Raw genomic sequence first — 20351 nt, 5'->3', positions numbered from 1 at the left:
AACGTCAGATTATTTTCTTAAACTCAAAAACGGTCAAGAAGAAATCAATAATATTTATTTCATTTTTGAGTAACAAACCACAGTAGGTAAATAAGTTTTAAAATTTCCTGACCCACCTCTAAGATTTCTAACACAGCTGTTGAACAGACAAAGCAAATTATTTTTGCTTCACCCACTCAAATAAACTCAGTTGACAAAATTGTTGTCAAACTCACCAACTTCTCCTTTTAACGCACCAATAAGTAGGGTTGTCAATACTAAAATTTCAAACTTGAAACCAATACTGCAGCAATACTTTAGAGAGGCACAGGGTTCCTTTCTAGTTAAAAGAAAAAAATATGATTACAATTGATGATTACAATTACAATGTGACGATGTTTTAACTTTCTGAATTATTAGAATACAATTCAGCTCTGGTTCAGAAAAATATATAATTTAAAAATGTCTTATCCCCATTTGTCTTATCCTCTATTGGCAAAACATTAGACAAGTAAAAACTATACATGTTAATATCCTTTATGGAAGTATGTACCTGTTCAGTTGTGTAATAATTTAGTTTTATTATAATTGCTTATCTTTAATGTTCTAATGTGGACCTCCATTTGCCTGTCAATTTGATGCTGATACAAATAAACTTTACTACTATACCATAAATTGTGTTTCAAAACAAACATAGATCTGGTGCATAAAAAGCATGTTTTTTAGTGTAAACAAGGATCTGGTACATGCAAATGTATTCAGCAGCAGCCCTATACAATTTTTGTCTTTTTGGTAATTTGTATGTTTACTTTAGAGTTCAACCACAGCAGCAGGGTAGGTTGCTACAGGTTTCTATTTTTTTATTCTCTAATTGTCAGCTTCAGTCTGGTTCCACCATAACCAGTTTAATTATTAGCCATTTTAGCCTCCAGTGCCTTTAGAACTAAATGGAGAAATAAGGGAAGGGGCACACTGGTTTATTTCATTGCTTCACTATTTATTAGCCAACTGAGCTGTCAGGTGATTAGCGTTTCCCTGTTGTAATTTGTACCACTGTAGAACGCATCTCAACGTGATGGCTCAGACCGCCTGAACGACATCATTGGACTGTCTATGAATCTAATATTTAAACAGATAGCGTTAGCTTATGTTGCCCGGGATGTTTAGTACGTCGCTTTTACAGATGCAGGAGCTTTCCTGACCTTTTAAAGTTGCTCTCAAAAATCAATGTTGTGGTGTTCGTTTGTAGGGTTAGCACAGCTAGCATGGTGGTAATTTTTGGCATTTTGTTTTTTCCTCTCCATTTGCCTCATAAGGAAAGTACCCCTGAAGAAAACTTTTATTTTTTCCTTGTCGGCTAAAGAGGGTCGCATTTCTTTTTTTTGGCTGTACTCGCCATGTTAGCAGAGTTTACAACTTCTAGCAGCGGCTCAAGCAGGGGAGGGCTAAGTGTTATTACAGCGCCACTGCTGGAAGTGCGACAATTTGGATGCCAAAATCAATTGTGACACAAATGAGTACCTCTGAATAATAGATTTTTTTAGTATCGATTAAATCGAGATATCAATTGTTTTGACAACCCTACCAGTAATTCTGGCGGACGAATAACACTCATCATTCGATCTGAATCAATTAAAAAGGCTATGGGATGAATTGCTAATATTTCCACTTTCTATTTCTGAAGTAATGTCCGTGTTGCTGAGACCTTCTTTATTTTCGCATTCATTTGTAGTACATGTCTTCTTCATGTCAGGAAAGCTAGGTGATTAAAGCAGCATAATAGTAAAATCATTGTTTATTTAAAAAAGTGAAGAAAATATGTTAAAATAAACAACTTAATTTGTAAATGAGTAATATTTTTACAGATTTTTGGAGTCTAACCAGTTAACAAAATTCTATGACAGCCCAGCCAGTCCCCATAGTGACTCAGCAGCTTCTGTCTCCTTGATGGGCACAGATCCTGACACACCAACACACACACATCCATGCACAGTGTGTCTGATTAGAAACCGTTAAGATAACTGCTGACAACACACTGTGTCAACAGACCAATCACACAATAAATGCACATATAGGACATCAGTATAGGAAAGAAATCTGCAGACAGTCGGCCAATCAAATAACTAACCGCACAAATCTGTCCAATGAGGCTGTTTGAATGGGTTTTTGTGTGTGAGCGTGCTTTTAAAGTGATCAGGGGAGTCAGGCTGCACAAATTCACAAGGAGCATCACACATCAAATCACAAAGTGGCTGGAGTGAACTGTGGATATTCTCCACATCATCTTTAAAATTATTTTTTTTAAAGCTGTTCAAAGGCGGACTTCTTAGAGAGAATGAACCTAAAACATTTATTGTAAATATGGTAGATCAGAGCTCTCTGAAAAGAAATTAAAATCATAATAACTGCTGTCAGTAATAGCAGAAACAGCATAATCTATTTTTAATTTAACTAGAGCTAATTTGTTCGAAATAAAATTACACATTCCAAATAGTCAAACACAATGAAATCCGTTTGTTTAAGAATAACTCCAAAGTTTCAGCTTAGAAGATTCATTCTGATAACACAAAGGGTTTCTACTCTAAATAAAGAGCTCCTGGTACTGTCCTGTACAGAGGGAACATGTTTTAATTCATTAGTGAATTTGATGGAGGGACACTTTGTGCTGACCCATCTTTCATTCTGCTGCACTGTCTGATGTCAGCTTTAATCTCAATCTCAGCCTTGCAGTTAGCAGGAAAGCATGACCTTTACTGTTTCCACCAAAATTTCTGTTTGGTCAATGTAGCCAGCTTCTAATTTACAGCATTTTCTTGTAAAAACTGTCTGGGTAACAACAAGTTACTTGTTCACAAATGAATTATCACCAATGAATCTGTATTAAAAGTATAGGATAACTTCAACAGCCAAATATCATGAACATACACTAACAATATTAGCTTTGACATACTATAGTAACACACAAAACGTAAATTACCAAATAGCAGCTAACAACAACAAGAAATACAAGTAACAAGTATGTACTTCAGATGCAGTACCAAAAGCTCTATGAAAACAGTTTTAATTTTTATTAAGGACATGGTTATTCTTTTGAAACACAATTTAATCTGACATGGTAATTCACATGTTTTATTGCAATGATCTGGAGAACAAAAATTTGAAAATAACATCTATAGTTTGAGAAAGAACCCTGTGCAGGATTGTGGTGGGATAGGAACAAAAGGCAGTAAGCAGAAAAGCGATCTCATGTTAGAGAGAGAAGCTATTTAATTGTCAACAAAAAAAATCAAAAACTGACTGGTACAAAACTAAGAGACTAAGGGGGAAATCTTGGAGAACAAAGAATCATAGCTTACAGCAGAAGAGATAGACACAAAAGAGGTGGGTAACATGAGGATCTGACAAGCATATATTGAAATTGACTTGCTTTTAACTGCTGTGGAGGTGATTAGTAGCACATGTGAACCAGGTGAGAATCTTAACCAATGCGCAAAAACAGAACACAGAAATAGAAATCTCAACACAAAGAATTTAACTATGTATGGAAAACTGGAAGTGAGAGAAACCAAAACACAACAAAACCCCAAAATACAAATAGAAAAACAATTCCAAAACCAGGGTGCCAAACAAAACATTATCATTATTTGGGCCTATATTGTTATTATTACACCCATTGATCAAAACCTGATTGAGGATTTAGATGATGACAGAAATCTGAAAAGCCCCCTCAGTAGCCCTGGCAGTTTCTAAGGATTGGTCGACACCATGGAGTAACCCTGGCGTGGACTAAACTGCCTGGGTCTATCACACAAGACAATAAGAGCTCCATTAGTAATATAGCACAAGTTTAATACTTTTGGTTCACCTTTACGAGCTAATTATTGTAACCACAAATAAACTTGGGTGACAGCTGGCCTCGCTGTGCTGTTTATACACGGTGTTACTGTGCTACAACACCTGTTGGTTTTATTGGTTTTCTTTCATCAGACATAATGAATTTAAGTCAGAATCCAGGCTCTAATCCCAACTGACGCAACAAAACATCTCATAATAATTGACTTACAGCCAATTAATTCCTCCTCCATGGAAAACTGAAAATTAAAAATACAGCTTCTTGTAACAATTTATTGCTTTGGAAACAGCATAGTATTGGGTGATAATTCAGTATCTTAGGGTTTCATAAAAGGGCAGCAGTATCAGTATGGGTAACATCAATTGGAATGCCATAATTTGTAAATTTTTAGAATTTTGCGGTGTACTATGTATTACAACGGAATTTCCTTTGTTCATCTTTGTTTTATAAATAGTTACATGGTGGAATCTGTGGTGTGTAGCTGTGGAAACTAAAATGTTAGTGTTAACTTACATTAGAACCTTGGAAAAATCTGCATTAAATATGCATTAAAACCTGAGAACTGACAGAGTGTATTTCCTTTTCCATGGCTGTCTGTGAAAACAAGAACATTTTGCTTTAATTGGTGCTTTAACTTTTAAGGAGGTAGAGTGAATGCTGAAGAAGGATAAAAAATATTGTCAGCTAAAGTATGAAAAAAAGTTTGTATTTTCATTGTCTTGGACATAAAAAATGGTGCGGTTGTGATGGTGGGTCAAACTATTGAAAAAGGAACAGAAGCAGAGCTGACTGATTATAGAAAGTGTCTATTATGTATGAAGATGACCCCTTTCTTTTATAGTAGATTTGTAACACTTGCTTTCAGTCTTTTGAATCAGGGCCTGTATTCACAAAGAATCCTAAGACTAAAAGTACTCCTAGTGACATAATTCTAAGAAAAATCTTAGAATTTCTTGAATTCTATGATTTTTCTTAGAAATCTTCCCCCGCTAAGATAAAAGTTATTCACAAGGCATCTTATCCCCGGTTCACATGGCAGGATTTTTATGCAGATTTTTGCTCTGATCTTTCCCTTCCGACATGCCCTGATTATTGTGACGGCTCTCAAGATAATCTTAAGAGATAATCGTGTCGTGTGTAGTGTTTTAAGAGGGATCTAGTCTGCTTGGAAGAAGGTCGCAACCGCTCCGACCTCAAATCGGGATATTTAACATGTTGGATTGTCTTGCCCCAATTTCCTACCGTCTGGGGTGTTCCCCAAGGACAAACAAGCACACAGCCTGTTGAATGTGACGTATAGCCAATCAGAAAGCGACGTGACAGAAACACAGAAGGGAATTACTTTGAACTTACATTTGAATTTGAGAGGGTTTGCAAGATTTGGTCTGAAATCTGAATGTATGTGAGTGAAATCTGTTCATGTGTGGTTTGTTGTGCTTGCCGTGTGGCTGGACACCACACACTGTAGGACTGAACATGTTACACCTCCAATTTTTTATCGTTACATGTGGGTTCTCTCAGGTTTTGAAAATCAGCCAACAATTTAAAAATCCTGCTGAGTGAACCAGCCATTAGGCCTTAAGAGAACTCCTAATGTGAGGAGATGCTAAAAGTACTGAGGAGGACTTTTAGTGAGCCTAAGAGTGTCTTAAGCAGGCAAGATGGCAGAAAACGGAGAAATAAAACGGAACGCAGAGAGATAATCGGCGAACAAAAAATAACATCAAAGTAAATAAACACTACCGACATATACAGGGGTTGGACAATGAAACTGAAACACCTGGTTTTAGACCACAATAATTTATTAGTATGGTGTAGAGCCTCCTTTTGCGGCCAATACAGCGTCAATTCGTCTTGGGAATGACATATACAAGTCCTGCACAGTGGTCAGAGGGATTTTAAGCCATTCTTCTTGCAGGATAGTGACCAGGTCACTACTGGTGGAGGAAAACGTTTCCTGACTCGCTCCTCCAAAACACCCCAAAGTGGCTCAATAATATTTAGATCTGGTGACTGTGCAGGCCATGGGAGATGTTCAACTTCATTTTCATGTTCATCAAACCAATCTTTCACCAGTCTTGCTGCGTGTATTGGTGCATTGTCATCCTGATACACGTCACCGCCTTCAGGATACAATGTTTGAACCATTGGATACACATGGTCCTCAAGAATGGTTCGGTAGTCCTTGGCAGTGATGCGCCCATCTAGCACAAGTATTGGGCCAATGGAATGCCATGATATGGCAGCCCAAACCATCACTGATCCACCCCTATGCTTCACTCTGGGCATGCAACAGTCTGGGTGGTACGCTTCTTTGGGGCTTCTCCACACCGTAACTCTCCCAGATGTGGGGAAAACAGTAAAGGTCGACTCATCAGAGAACAATACACGTTTCACATTGTCCACAGCCCAAGATTTGCGCTCCTTGCACCATTGAAACCGACATTTGGCATTGGCATGAGTGACCAAAGGTTTGGTTGTATATTGACCCTGTGGAGCTCCCGACGGTCAGTTCTGGTGGAAACAGGAGAGTTGAGGTGAACATTTAATTCTGCCGTGATTTGGGCAGCCGTGGTTTTATGTTCTTTGGATGCAATCCAGGTTATCACTTGAACAACCCTTTCAGACAGCTTCCTCTTGCGTCCACAGTTAATCCTGTTGGATGTGGTTCGTCCTTGTTGGTGGTATGCTGACATTACCCTGGATACTGTGGCTCTTGATACATCACAAAGACTTGCTGTCTTGGTCACAGATGCACCAGGAAGACGTGCACCAACAATTTGTTCTCTTTTGAACTCTGGTATGTCACCCATAATGTTTTGTGCATTTCAATATTTTGAGCAAAACTGTGCTCTTACCCTGCTAATTGAACCTTCACACTCTGCTCTTACTGGTGCAATGTGCAATCAATGAAGACTGGCAACCAGGCTGGTCCAATTTAGCCATGAAACCTCCCACACTAAAATGACAGGTGTTTCAGTTTAATTGTCCAACCCCTGTATATATATACACAGTACAGACCAAAAGTTTGGACACACCTTCTCATTCAAAGAGTTTTCTTTATTTTCATGACTATGAATATTGTAGCTTCACACTGAAGGCATCTAAACTATGAATTAACACATGTGGAATTATATACTGAACAAAAAAGTGTGAAACAACTGAAAATATGTGTTATATTCTAGGTTCTTCAAAGTAGCCACCTTTTGCTTTGATTACTGCTCCGCACACTCTTGGCATTCTGTTGATGAGCTTCAAGAGGTAGTGACCTGAAATGGTTTTCACTTCAAAGGTGTGCCCTGTCTGGGTTAATAAGTGGGATTTCAAGCCTTATAAATGGGGTGGGACCATCAGTTGTGTTGTGCAGGAGGTGGATACAGTACACAGCCGATAGTCCTACTGAATAGACTGTTAGAATTTGTATTATGGCAAGAAAAAAGCAGCTAAGTAAGTTACTTTAAGAAATGAAGGTCAGTCAGTCAGTCCGAACAATTGGGAAAACTTTGAAAGTGTCCCCAAGTGCAATCACAAAAACCATCAAGCGCTACAAAGAAACTGGCTCACATGAGGACCGCCCCAGGAAAAGAAGACCAAGAGTCACCTCTGCTGCAGACGATAAGTTCATGCGAGTCACCAGCCTCAGAAATCGCAGGTTAACAGCAGCTCAGATTAGAGAACAGGTCAATGCCACACAGATTTCTAGCAGCAGACACATCTCTAGAATAATTGTTAAGAGGAGACTGTGTGAATCAGCCCTTCATGGTAAAATAGCTGCTAGGAAACCACTGCTAAGGACAGGTAACAAGCAGAAGAGACTTGTTTGGGCTAAAGAACACAAGGAATGGACATTAGACCAGTGGAAATCTGTGCTTTGGTCTGATGAGTCCAAGTTTGAGATCTTTGGTTCCAACCACCGTGTCTATGTGCGGCGCAGAAGAGGTGAAGAGATGGACTCTACATGCCTGGTTCCCACCATGAAGCATGGAGGAGGAGGTGTGATTGTTTGGGGGTGTTTTGCTGGTGACACTGTTGGGGATTTATTCAAAATTGAAGGCATACTGAACCAGCATGGCTACCACAGCATCTTGCAGCGGCATGCTATTCCATCCGGTTTGCGTTTAGTTGGACCATCATTTATTTTTCAACAGGACAATGACCCCAAATACACCTCCAGGCTGTGTAAGGGCTATTTGACCAAGGAGAGTGATGGGTGCTGCACCAGATGACCTGGCCTCCACAGTCACTTGACCTGAACCCAATCGAGATGGTTTGGGGTGAGCTGGACCGCAGAGTGAAGGCAAAAGGGCCAACAAGTGCTAAGCATCTCTGGGAACTAATTCAAGACTGCTGGAAAACCATTTCAGTTGTTTCACACTTTTTTGTTCAGTATATAATTCCACATGTGTTAATTCATAGTTTTGATGCCTTCAGTGTGAAGCTACAATATTCATAGTCATGAAAATAAAGAAAATTCTTTGAATGAGAAGGTGTGTCCAAAGGCCTACATTCACACAACAGGTCTTAAGCTCAAATCTGATATTCTTCAGAATCTGATTTTTTGTGTGGTTGTTCACATTTCTTTGAAAATGTTGTGGCTTCAAACTGACCCACATGCACATAAGAACAATAAGTGCATCATCACACACAGCACAACACTAAACACAGGTGTTTAGTGTTAGAAACAGGTGTTATGGTTTAAGTGCACAACAGAAACCATTTATTGTCAGCAGGTGCTTTGTGGGAAACACGTGAATAAAAGGAGAGTGAAACTCTTTATTGTTCCGTTTTAGGGAGGTCTGACTGCCAATTCAGCACAACAAACTGTCTGGACACGGAGATATAGCCAACAATAGTGGGGCAGGGATGTTAACTTTACAGAGACCGAGTTAATTCAGAACTTTAACATGTCGAGGGCAACTTTTAATCATATATGTCAACACCTCTCCTCTCATCTCCACAGGCAGAAGACTTGATGCAATCCAGTGTATCGGACTGCAGCAGGGGCAGACCATCACATGCTCGGTAACCTTGATAGCATTTTGAAGTCCTCTGTTTCAACGGTTGTATACGAATTTTACAACTCAAACTACGTCTCACATCCAGACAGTTCCTATGAGCCTTTCAATTAGCCTTGAATAAAGTTTTATCTCTGTTTATTAACGAGCTCTAATGTCTCGCTGTTTTTCCACTGTGCAGAACTATTCTAGCCCCCCGAATGTTTTGCTAACTGCTACCGTTTCCTGCTGGGTGGCGCAAAATTGTGATGAATGCAATGGAAAGTGACATCAAAGCCACATCTAACATTCCAAAAGATCAGATAGGAGTCGGATTCAGGACAACATATGAATATGGCTACGTTCACACTGCTGGTCTTAATGCTCAATTCAGATTTTTTTGTGAAATTACACTGTTTTGCGTGGTCGTTCACATTTCCAAATATGTATAACTTGTAGTGATCTCCTGTGTGAACTGCATTCAGACAACTTAAGTGTTCCGCATGTGCAGAAGACAACGCAATGAAGTCACATGTAGCGAGCGTGCTTAGTGTTTGCGGAAGTAAATATGGATGGAAATGTTGGACTGTATCTTGTGATTTTGAAGTTGCTTTCCAAGCGGAGCCAGTACATTAACAACACAATATTTTTATTGCAATATTTTGTTTTATTTTCCTTTGTCATTGGAGCCAGGAAGGTCTATATCCCCGCTCGGCCATTTCTTGGGAAATGCTATCAAATATTGCCCAGTTCCGATAAGAACCATCGTGTTTGGCATGAATAGTGCTATCCCCCCAAATATTATTTAAATGAGAAATCCTGCTTTGACTCCATTGACTGCTCTCTGCATTATCGTCCGCCATGGTTGTTGTTTTTCTTCCCGCTTCCGCGTAGCAGGACCCAGAATAGTGTCATTGTCAATAGTGATCAATGACGTACAGGTTGGATGAATGTGACCTGGCCGTACAGACGTGGGTCACATTTGAAGAGATCAGATATGTATCTGATTTAGGACCACATATCCAAGTGGTGTGGGTCGCATTTGAAAAAGTCGGATCTGTGTTGTTCAGACTGTCATGTGTGTGCAGACCAAGACATTCTGCACCTTTGGGAACAACAAGCCATGGTTTACTCCACATCTCAGGAATCTGCGCAGGGACAAGGAAGAAGCTCACAGCAGTGGAGATTGGGCGCGGTACAGGCAGGCCAGGAACAAACTAACAAAGGAGATCAAAGCAGGCAAAAGAAGTTCCAGTGAAAGGCTTAAGAACAGCCTTTCTACTGGTGATGCTTCGGCTGTATGAACTGGTCTGAGGAACCTGACTGCCTATAGGAGCCGCCCCCACCCATCCTGAACAGAATCCTCGCCTGGCTAATCATCTGAATGGCTTTTACTGCAGACATGACAGTAAGCCATTCACACCCCGAACCAACTCCTCCACATCCCATTCAGGAACAAGTTCTTCCCACAAAGCTAACAACCCCCTACCTTCAGATCTTCTGCCTGCACTAAAGATCTCTGAGAAAGATGTAAATAGGCTCTTTCAATGCATGAAAACAAAGAAAGCTGGAGGACCTGATAACTTCTCCCCATCATGCCTGATAGCCTGTACACATCAACTGGCCCCGATCACCCAGATCTTCAACAAGTCACTGGAGACGTGTGAGGTCCCCTCCTGCTTCAAACGATCCACCATCAACCCAGTGCCCAAGAAACCCACCATCCTAGGATTAAATGACTACAGACCTGTAGCCCTGACGTCTGTGGTCATGAAATCCTTTGAGCGGCTGGTGTTGAAGCACCTGAAAGACATCACAGGCCCCCTGCTGGACCCCCAACAGTTTGATTACTGAGCAAACAGGTCGGCAGATGATGCTGTCAACTTAGGTCTACACTTCATCCTGCAACACCTCGACCGTCCAGGGACGTACGCCAGGATCCTGTTTGTAGACTTCAGCTCGGCCTTCAACACCATCATACCAGACATCCTCCACCAGAAGCTCACCCAGCTCAACGTTCCAGCCTCCACTTGTCAGTAGATCAACAGCTTCCTGACGGACAGACAGCAGCAGGTTAGACTGGGGAGCATCTTCTCCCGCAGCAGATCAATAAGTACTGGTGCCCCCAGGGGTGTGTTCTATCCCCATTCCTCTTCTTCCTCTATACAAATGACTGCACCTCATCGGACTCGTCCAGGAAACTCCTTAAGTTTGCAGACGACACCACTGTCATTGGTCTGATCCAGGACGGTGATGAGTCTGCATAAAGACAGGAGGTGGATCGGCTGGTACACTGGTGTCAGAACTACCTGGAACTCAACCAACTCAAGACTGTGGAAATGGTGGTGGACTTTCGGAGAACACCACCCCCATACAACCCCCTCAACACCCTCAACAACACCGTAGCAGCTGTGGACCACTTCAGGTTCCTAGGAACCACCATCTCTGAGGACCTGAGATGGTCCTCACACATAGACAATGTTCGGAAGAAGGCCCAGCAGAGACTGTACTTCCTGAGGCAACTCAAGAAGTTCAACCTTCCACAGGAACTGCTGGTAATCTTCTACACTGCTATCATTCAGTGTGTCCTGTCTTCATCCATCTCAGTGTGGTTTGGTTCATCCACCAAACAGGACAGGTCCAGGCTGCAATGAATAATCGGGTCTGCAGAGAGAATAATCAGGGCTGACCTTCCCTCCATCCAGGACTTATACAGGTCAAGGGTCAGGAAAAGAGCTGCAAAAATCTCTGCAGACCCCACACACCCTGCACATAAACTGTTTAGAGTTTTATCCTCAGGCCGTTGTTACAGAGCACTGTTTACAAAAACCAGCCGCCACAAAGACAGTTTCTTCCCCCAGGCTGTTTCTCTGATGAACATTTAATAGAGTACCAAACAACCTCATACTGAAGTTGCAAATCCACCTTTGTATATGAGTATATTGTATATATGTATTTAAGGACATAAGGATATATGCAGAATACATCTTATAACACAAAAAAACAAAAAAGGAATGCAGAGAGCAAAGTGTACCGGAGTCAAATTCCTTTGTTGTTTGTACGAACTTGGCAATAAAGCTGATTCTGATTCTGAAAAGTTTTGATACAGGTCGCATAAGGTCAAAAAATTCGAATTTGGGTCACTTCAAGCTGCACTGTGAATGTAGACATAAATGTGGCTCAAATGTGACTTGAAAAAGTCAGATATGGGCCAGATATGAGCTTGTTATAAAAAGTCACTTGACCCCCAAAAAATCAGATTTGGGCCACATTTGCCTGCAGTGTGAACGGGGGCTTAATGATCATCTACAATGCTCCGAGTCTGTGGAGAAGTTCTCAGATGTGCTGCTATCTTCTCTCCAGTTTCTGATCGCAGGAGGTACCAGAGCTGCTCACATTCCAGGCTGGTGCTGCTAGCAGAGGCAACGACATATTGATCTGCTCGGGAATGCCTGTTTGTTTGCACGGTGATCCCAGGACCAGATCTACAAACACTCCTCTCTTCTCCTCCACCAGCAGGCTCTGCTCCTTTGTTCAGTTGGGTTTTCTCCAAATTTTTTTCTCCATTTTGTTTTGGTCATTTCCTAAAGTAAACCTCATTATACAAGAAGGCAATCACTGTAAAATGCTGAATTTTAATATGAATATAAAATTAATTAATATGAAATAGATACAGTATAAAAACGACCAGCATGACGAGTAAACAGTAATAAGCAAATCAAAATAATGAGCATGTAAATAAGCTACGTTCAAACATTTTCATGCTGTGTGACAATACATTTAATTTTGCTAAGTCATCATCATGATTTAAACATTTCTGAATCCAGTCTAAATTCTATAATCAGTTCATTTCTCTCCGTTGATTACTAGCAATGGGGTCAATCACACCTTCTCACTAAAATAGGAATTTCTGTCCTCTCCTTGCTCCTTCACAGCAGCAAAGTTAATCATTCTTAAGCTAGGAGTACTTGCCAAAATCTTTAGGCTAACATAGGAGCTCTCTGAGAGGACTGAGAATCTTTGTCAATACAGGCCCTGGTCTTTAGCACCAAAGAAAGTGTGCAACTGAGCTGAATCACCTGCATGAAGATGATAAGACCTTTATTGCTTATTTTACAAATGAGTAAACTAATGCTCACAAATTAAAAACAGACATGGACTTAAATTCATGTAAGTCATGTATCTTAAACATAGCTGATTGGTAAGTGAGGACAAATGTGCTGATCACAAACAAAGAAGGCATCTGTGGGGAGCTGGAATCTAACACAACTAATGGCTGTGAATATTACAAGACAAAATACCTGAAATAACTAAAAAAATAATAGTACCAAAGCAAAGCAAACAGGAATTTACCCAAATACTTAGCATACACAAAAGCGTGGTATTATGACACAGTCAAGATTAAGATAAGTGCCCACTTATTGCTTAGTAGTTTATTCTACTTTACTCATACAGTTAAGTTGAAGGCACACTCTTAATCTTTACAGTAGAGCTGCACAATATGCATATCACAATCGTAAAGGACTGCTTTGATTCAATATTTGTCAGGCTGTCCTTTTCTAAGTGACATGCATTAATGCTCTGCATGCAAATAACATTTGATCAAATGGGTGGTCTTTTACTGCTTTTGATGCCCACATTTAAAAGTGGATTTTAGTATTCAAAATACTTAAGTTCACAGACAGTAGTGGAGACATAATGATGGAAAATACATTAGAGAAACTACATTAGAGAAAGGAAAATGTGGATTAATTGCAACAGATATATCATCACAACATTTAAACAACAAAATATGCAGCTCTACTTCATAGACATTTAAAGGTATAAAAATATAATATATTCACCAAAATGTTTCAGCAAGGCACTGAGGAAATTATCTATTTAATTTTGCTGTTTTTATACCCCTGAAAGACTTCAGTTCAAGTTATTCTTTTAATTTTATGTTGTCAAAATACCAGTGGAAACATGCAAAAAGCTAGTCAGCAAATATAACAAGGGTTTGAAGAAATATTTTTCAATCGATTATTGAGAAAGGTATAAACAATTTTTGACATGCCAATTTTTATTCAAATGTAAATAAAATACAGATAGTTTTTTTTTTTCAAGTTGATACGCCAATGTTGTTTTTTTTCACTTTTTGAAAGCCTGTCTCATTTCTTATCAGAAGCAGACTTCTTGAATGAGGGAAACGTATTTCAAATCTAATTCTGGCAGGGGTATGAATACCTTTGGCCTAAATGTATCACTGTGGAAAAATAAACAAAATATATGCTACTGCTTTTGCAGTCTCACATGCCGCGCAAAAGTTATTTGACAACAAAAAATTATATAAAAATGACATTTTTTTTATCAGAATTTCCAATTATATGAATTGTATTAATTGTTTTTTATTTTCAAAAAAACCTAAAACTTATTAGGTTATTGTTTTGAGTGTAACACTGCAGATTCTACACTACATGATTACACCATCTTTGTAATTAATAATTATTTAAATATTATTTTACATATTGTTTTACTTAATAAACTTACTTTAATTTTTAGGGAACTGATGTACATGAAATCTTAATACTAAGATGGAGCAAAATGGCCACTTTAGTTGTAGGCCACAAATTCAGGCATTTAAGGCAGATTAGTACATTAATTATTCATTAGATGAGTTACATGTCTTTGTACAGAGATTGGTCTCTTTATTTAATCTGGCTAAAACCACACAACTGCCCCACACTGAAGTAAAAGCAATCATTATCACCGACATCATCATCATTAATAATATTACTCTAATTAAGTAGTATTAGCAGGAAAAAAAGTAGTTCGAGAAGTCGCAGCAGCCGAACTACTTAAAGTATTAATGATGATAATTGACAACATCAATAAGCAATTCAAGGCCAGTCAGACTTATCCTGTAGTCCCTTAGGTGTGACAACTTGTTTTATTGTTGTATTGATATGTGTTATTATTCATTAACTACTTGAAGCACTTTGGGAAATGTTTTTTTTTTATCAATAATATACCTTAGGGCAGAGGTGTCTGTGTCCAGTCCTGCAGGTTTTAGATGTGTCCTTGCACCAACACAGCTGATTCAAATGTCCAAATTACTTCCTTGGCATGTCATCTAGCTCTGAAGTGGCTTGCTGTTGAAACAATAATTTGATTCGGGTGTGGTGAATCAGGGCAACATGTAAAACACTCAGGACATCAGCCCTTGAGGACTGACTTTGGACACCACGGCCTTAGGGAAAAGAACAAATATTTCCTAAATGTCTCTGCGTTTTGCATTTTGTCTAAATAATAGAATTATTGCTCTAAATGTATAAGATGGAAAGCATATCATAATGTTCACTTAGGTAAATTTGCATCCTTGCATTCACTTGGCTGTAACTTTGATAATGGCTTGGTCCAGCTTCAAAACTCCACAAAAATCAACATAACAGTTTGCTGATTGCATACATGGGAACTATGTCCAAATTGCAAATACTCTGCGGAAAAACTCCAAATGCCCTAAATATCTGCTGGTAATGTGTTGGAACCTGACAGCTCATTTTCCCAAACCCAACTGGCAAGAGTCATTTTAATTTCGAAACAGGATCCCTCTTAATATCATGAATGTTTTCATAATATTATGGCTAATCTGTTATGATTAAGGGTTGTTTGGTTTTTGGTTTCTGGTTTTTTCTTGTGTTTTTCACAGTTAAGGTTTTGACTTGTTCTTTTGTTATTTTCCTGGTTCATGCTTTTGTTTTGTCGTCTTGTTCATGTTTTGTCAAGTTTGGTTTTCGGATCTGGTTATGCTTTTGCTTCATGTTTTTCTAGTTTGTGTTCAAGAGTCTCTGTTTTGCTCCAGTCACATTTTGTTCTGTCAATTAAGTTTATTCGGTTCACCTGCACCATGTTAATCAGTTTTGTTTTCCACCTGTACCATGCTCCATTTATACAAACCTGTTCGGTTAGTCGTTGCGGAAACATTTCTCATTCTCATGCTCATGTCTTGTTCGCAAACCTAGTCTTGTCTTCTTGATCATGCCATGCCTGTCTTGCCTGCCCATTTGTTTTGTTCCTGCCTCCTGTAGTGAGTGAGTTTTTTTGTTATTAAATCTTTTGCACTTACCGTCATGCTGCCTTCTGGTCTGCATTCTGGGGTCCTATATCTTGCAAACCATAACACTAATCATTGTACAGGTCCTTCTCAAAATATTAGCATATTGTGATAAAGTTCATTATTTTCCATAATGTAATGATGAAAATTTAACATTCATATATTTTAGATTCATTGCACACTAACTAATATATTTCAGGTCTTTTATTATCTTAATACGGATGATTTTTGCATACAGTTCATGAAAACCCAAAATTCCTATCTCACAAAATTAGCATATTTCATCCGACCAATAAAAGAAAAGTGTTTTTAATACAAAAAATGTCAACCTTCAAATAATCATGTACAGTTATGCACTCAATACTTGGTCGGGAATCCTTTGGCAGAAATGACTGCTTCAATGCGGCGTGGCATGGAGGCAATCAGCCTGTGGCACTGCTGAGGTCTTATGGAGGCCCAGGATGCTTCGATAGCGGCCTTTAGCTCATCCAGAGTGTTGGGTCTTGAGTCTCTCAACGTTCTCTTCACAATATCCCACAGATTCTCTATGGGATTCAGCACAGTGATACCATGGTCAGTAAACCATTTACCAGTGGTTTTGGCACTGTGAGCAGGTGCCAGGTTGTGCTGAAAAATGAAACCTTCATCTTCATAAAGCTTTTCAGCAGATGGAAGCATGAAGTGCTCCAAAATCTCCTGATAGCTAGCTGCATTGACCCTGCCCTTGATAAAACACAGTGGACCAACACCAGCAGCTGACACGGCAACCCAGACCATCACTGACTGTGGGTACTTGACACTGGACTTCTGGCATTTCCTTCTCCCCAGTCTTCCTCCAGACTCTGGCACCTTGATTTCCGAATGACATGCAGAATTTGCTTTCATCCGAAAAAAGTACTTTGGACCACTGAGCAACAGTCCAGTGCTGCTTCTCTGTAGCCCAGGTCAGGCACTTCTGCCGCTGTTTCTGGTTCAAAAGTGGCTTGACCTGGGGAATGCGGCACCTGTAGCCCATTTCCTGCACACGCCTGTGCACGGTGGCTCTGGATGTTTCTACTCCAGACTCAGTCCACTGCTTCCGCAGGTCCCCCAAGGTCTGGAATCGGCCCTTCTCCACAATCTTCCTCAGGGTCCGGTCATCTCTTCTCGTTGTGCAGCGTTTTCTGCCACACTTTTTCCTTCCCACAGACTTCCCAATGGGGTGCCTTGATACAGCACTCTGGGAACAGCCTATTCGTTCAGAAATTTCTTTCTGTGTCTTACCCTCTTGCTTGAGGGTGTCAATAGTGGCCTTCTGGACAGCAGTCAGGTCGGCAGTCTTACCCATGATTGGGGTTTTGAGTGATGAACCAGGCTGGGAGTTTTAAAGGCCTCAGGAATCTTTTGCAGGTGTTTAGAGTTAACTCGTTGATTCAGATGATTAGGTTCATAGCTCGTTTAGAGAGCCTTTTAATGATATGCTAATTTTGTGAGATAGGAATTTTGGGTTTTCATGAGCTGTATGCCACAATCATCCGTATTAAGACAATAAAAGACCTGAAATATTTCAGTTAGTGTGCAATGAATCTAAAATATATGAATGTTAAATTTTCATCATGACATTATGGAAAACAATTAACTTTATCACAATATGCTAATATTTTGAGAAGGACCTGTAGATATAAAGGGAACCAGCCTAAATTATTAGTTACTTTGATGATCCATTCATTGGTAATGGATCAGTTGGTACTATTCTACCATTATCACTAGGAAAAACCCTAAAAGCCTGCTCTGATTCCTTGTTGAAGCAGGTGGAGGCCAGCATTCCTGGAAATGAAGGAACGTACTCTGCTGAATGCTGAGTAAGTCTTGCTGTAAATGATTTAATTTCTTTGCAGTTTTTGTCATTCAAGCCCAATTTACTCCCTTACAAACATTAACAATAACATTATTAGTAAAGTTTTCAGTCCAATTTTCCTTTCATTTTCTTATCCACCATTCTATTCACTTATTATTATTTTTTTTTTTATTACCTCTGTTTGATTTTCTGTATCATTGTAATGTTTTTCCTTATGTACAGCGCCTTGAGTGCCTTGTTGCTGAAAAGCGCTATATAAATAAACTTGACTTGACTTGACAAAATACCAACATTAACCACAGAATGTTTCATACTGACAATCAAGCATTTCTTGTCTGCCAGGAGAAAAATTCATACCCACACTGACAACCAGGAATCTGAAATATTTTTGTTTATATTTTGCTCGTGATCTATTGTAAAGAAATGTGGCTGTATTATTCCAATAAACAATATCTACCGGTGGGAGGTTACTTAGTTATTTTGGTTTCATCTGGGGTCATAATTTGTCATAATTTGATTCAACAGGCCCAAACAGGGATCATAAACAAAATGAATGGGAGCTTTTCTGATGTACTGCTGCATTAACTAAGAAGTGAGATTGGACGATTTTATAAATGTTGATCTCCACAAATGTATAAAATACATAACTATACAAATAAATGATTCAGCATAGTTTATGTAAATAGGTACGAAATGGAAGTACAAAAATGAGAAATGGCCATGCATAGATACGAACTGGGGGTATGAATTGGCAAAAGAAGCAAACTGAGCCAGAAAGTAAAAAAAATCTATATATGAGCAAGGATAGAACCGCATTAACACACAGAGAAGACACAGTGTGTATGCAGCTGTGTTTATGTGTGTTTGTAAAGAGTGGTGATGGGGGTATTACTGTATAATGGCCGGCTTACTCTCTATAGAAAATCAGCCTGTTCTTATAAATGCTGTAACATCACGAAAAAACCTTTATGTAACAGGCCTTTGACTTTGGTATGTGCGCAGCAATACAGAAATCATCATAATTTATAATCTGCTTCTTACTGTAGTCCCATTAAAATGTTAAAGAATCAGAGGTAAATTTTGGGTGGGGGGGGGAGCATCAAACACTTCTTATACTCATGAATATCTTCTTAAGAACCAAAGCCTGGTTATAAAAGGATTCCTTCAGCGTTGGGATTTTTTTTTTTTTTTTTTTCAGTGATTGTCTTGTACCATCCCGACTGCGGCATCACCACCATAACAAAGAGACACGAATCCACGGACCTCTGCATGAGACAGCCCCCCCACACCTCCCTCACCTCCTCACACGCCCACTATCTCCTCACATTAGAACCAGAAACAACAACAGCAAATGTCTCAGCCGTCTGCATCATAATCAGAGAATTACAAGGCCCATATTAACATCCCTGCATCGCGAGACCCAAACCCCGCTTTAACAGCGTCTCGAATGCCATCATTCAGTTATAATGGCGCAGCGTGAGGATACACGCAACCATCGTGAATCACGCGATGACACAACGTGAATCTTAGTTAGATAGTAAAATGGGCCACTCACCGTTTGTATTCTTCTCTCACTGTGTGTGTACGCTGTAAAGAGTGTGTGATGGAGGAAATCTTTCCTCCTTTCAGCTGCTTGCAGAGCAGTCTGGTACCAGGACACAAACACGCCCCCTTTCAGGACGGCTCAGCCAATCAGGAGCCGGGAGCAATCAGAATGGAGTTTACTGCTTGGAATCTGCAAACAGCGGACACTGCTGATGCGTTCACGTCCCTCAGTTGAAACGACTCATGACCAGAAAACAATATTGGATAATGTTATAGAATATATGCATCAAAAACCAACAAATGAGCAGGTCTCATGCTGAAGCAGTCATGGAATTTAAAAAATCGCCAACGCGAAAACGTTTGTACAAGAACCTAAAGCCTGAGCTGAAATCTATCCGCATGTACCGGTCATCGAGACATCCTCAACACCACCCCCTGAACCACGTGCAACTGTTCACTGACCAATGTGACGCTGCGAGAAGTGTGTTCAAAATCAGAGTTTTAGTGAAAATTATTCAATCACCACTGTAAAATAGGTGTGTTGGCAAAATATACAAGCTGACTGATGTTTGCAGTAAATGAATCAAACCAAAAAAAAACAAAAACGTTTTTATAGCTCAACTCAACTAACATTTTGAGACACAAGATGGCGCCGCAGATGGTCGCCTCGGCGTGTTGGTGCGCATTGTTTTGTTTTGTTTTTTGCTTTAAAACGGTCTTCTGTGATGGTACCCGGAGCTCTCTCACCAGAGAAGAACTCATGAACATCAGGGCTACTACACCAGAGGAGTTATTTCCAACATTTCTGCCCACTGCTCTGGAATATTTGGACATTCTGGTCAAAGGTGCGCTCACCTTTGTTCACGCGGTGAAACGCCGGAAGAGAGGGAAACGGGCTGGGGTGCTGGTACGTCTTCGCCAGCGTGGACTACGAACACCGTTACCTGGAATATTTCTCTCTAACGTGCGCTCACTTCCCAACAAAATGGAGGAACTACAACTGTTGTTGGGGAAAAACAGGGACTTTTATTCATCGGCAGTTTTGTGCTT

The 20351-nt window shown here is 39.8% G+C and overlaps 1 protein-coding gene across 1 annotated transcript in view; it reads right to left on the bottom strand.

The window, feature by feature from the left end:
* Window positions 1-19408, bottom strand: part of map4l (microtubule associated protein 4 like) — a 138115-nt gene extending 118707 nt beyond the window's left edge. The window contains exon 1 of the mRNA XM_047367602.1: window positions 19312-19408. The gene's annotated coding sequence lies outside the window, so the exon portion shown is untranslated. The remainder of the gene's footprint in view (window positions 1-19311) is intronic.
* Between the last annotated feature and the right edge of the window lie 943 nt (window positions 19409-20351).

Source organism: Girardinichthys multiradiatus, chromosome 6, assembly GCF_021462225.1.
Source record: "Girardinichthys multiradiatus isolate DD_20200921_A chromosome 6, DD_fGirMul_XY1, whole genome shotgun sequence".
NCBI lineage: Eukaryota > Metazoa > Chordata > Actinopteri > Cyprinodontiformes > Goodeidae > Girardinichthys > Girardinichthys multiradiatus.
Note: the sequence above shows the minus strand (reverse complement) of the source record. Positions and strands in the feature narration are given on the sequence as shown.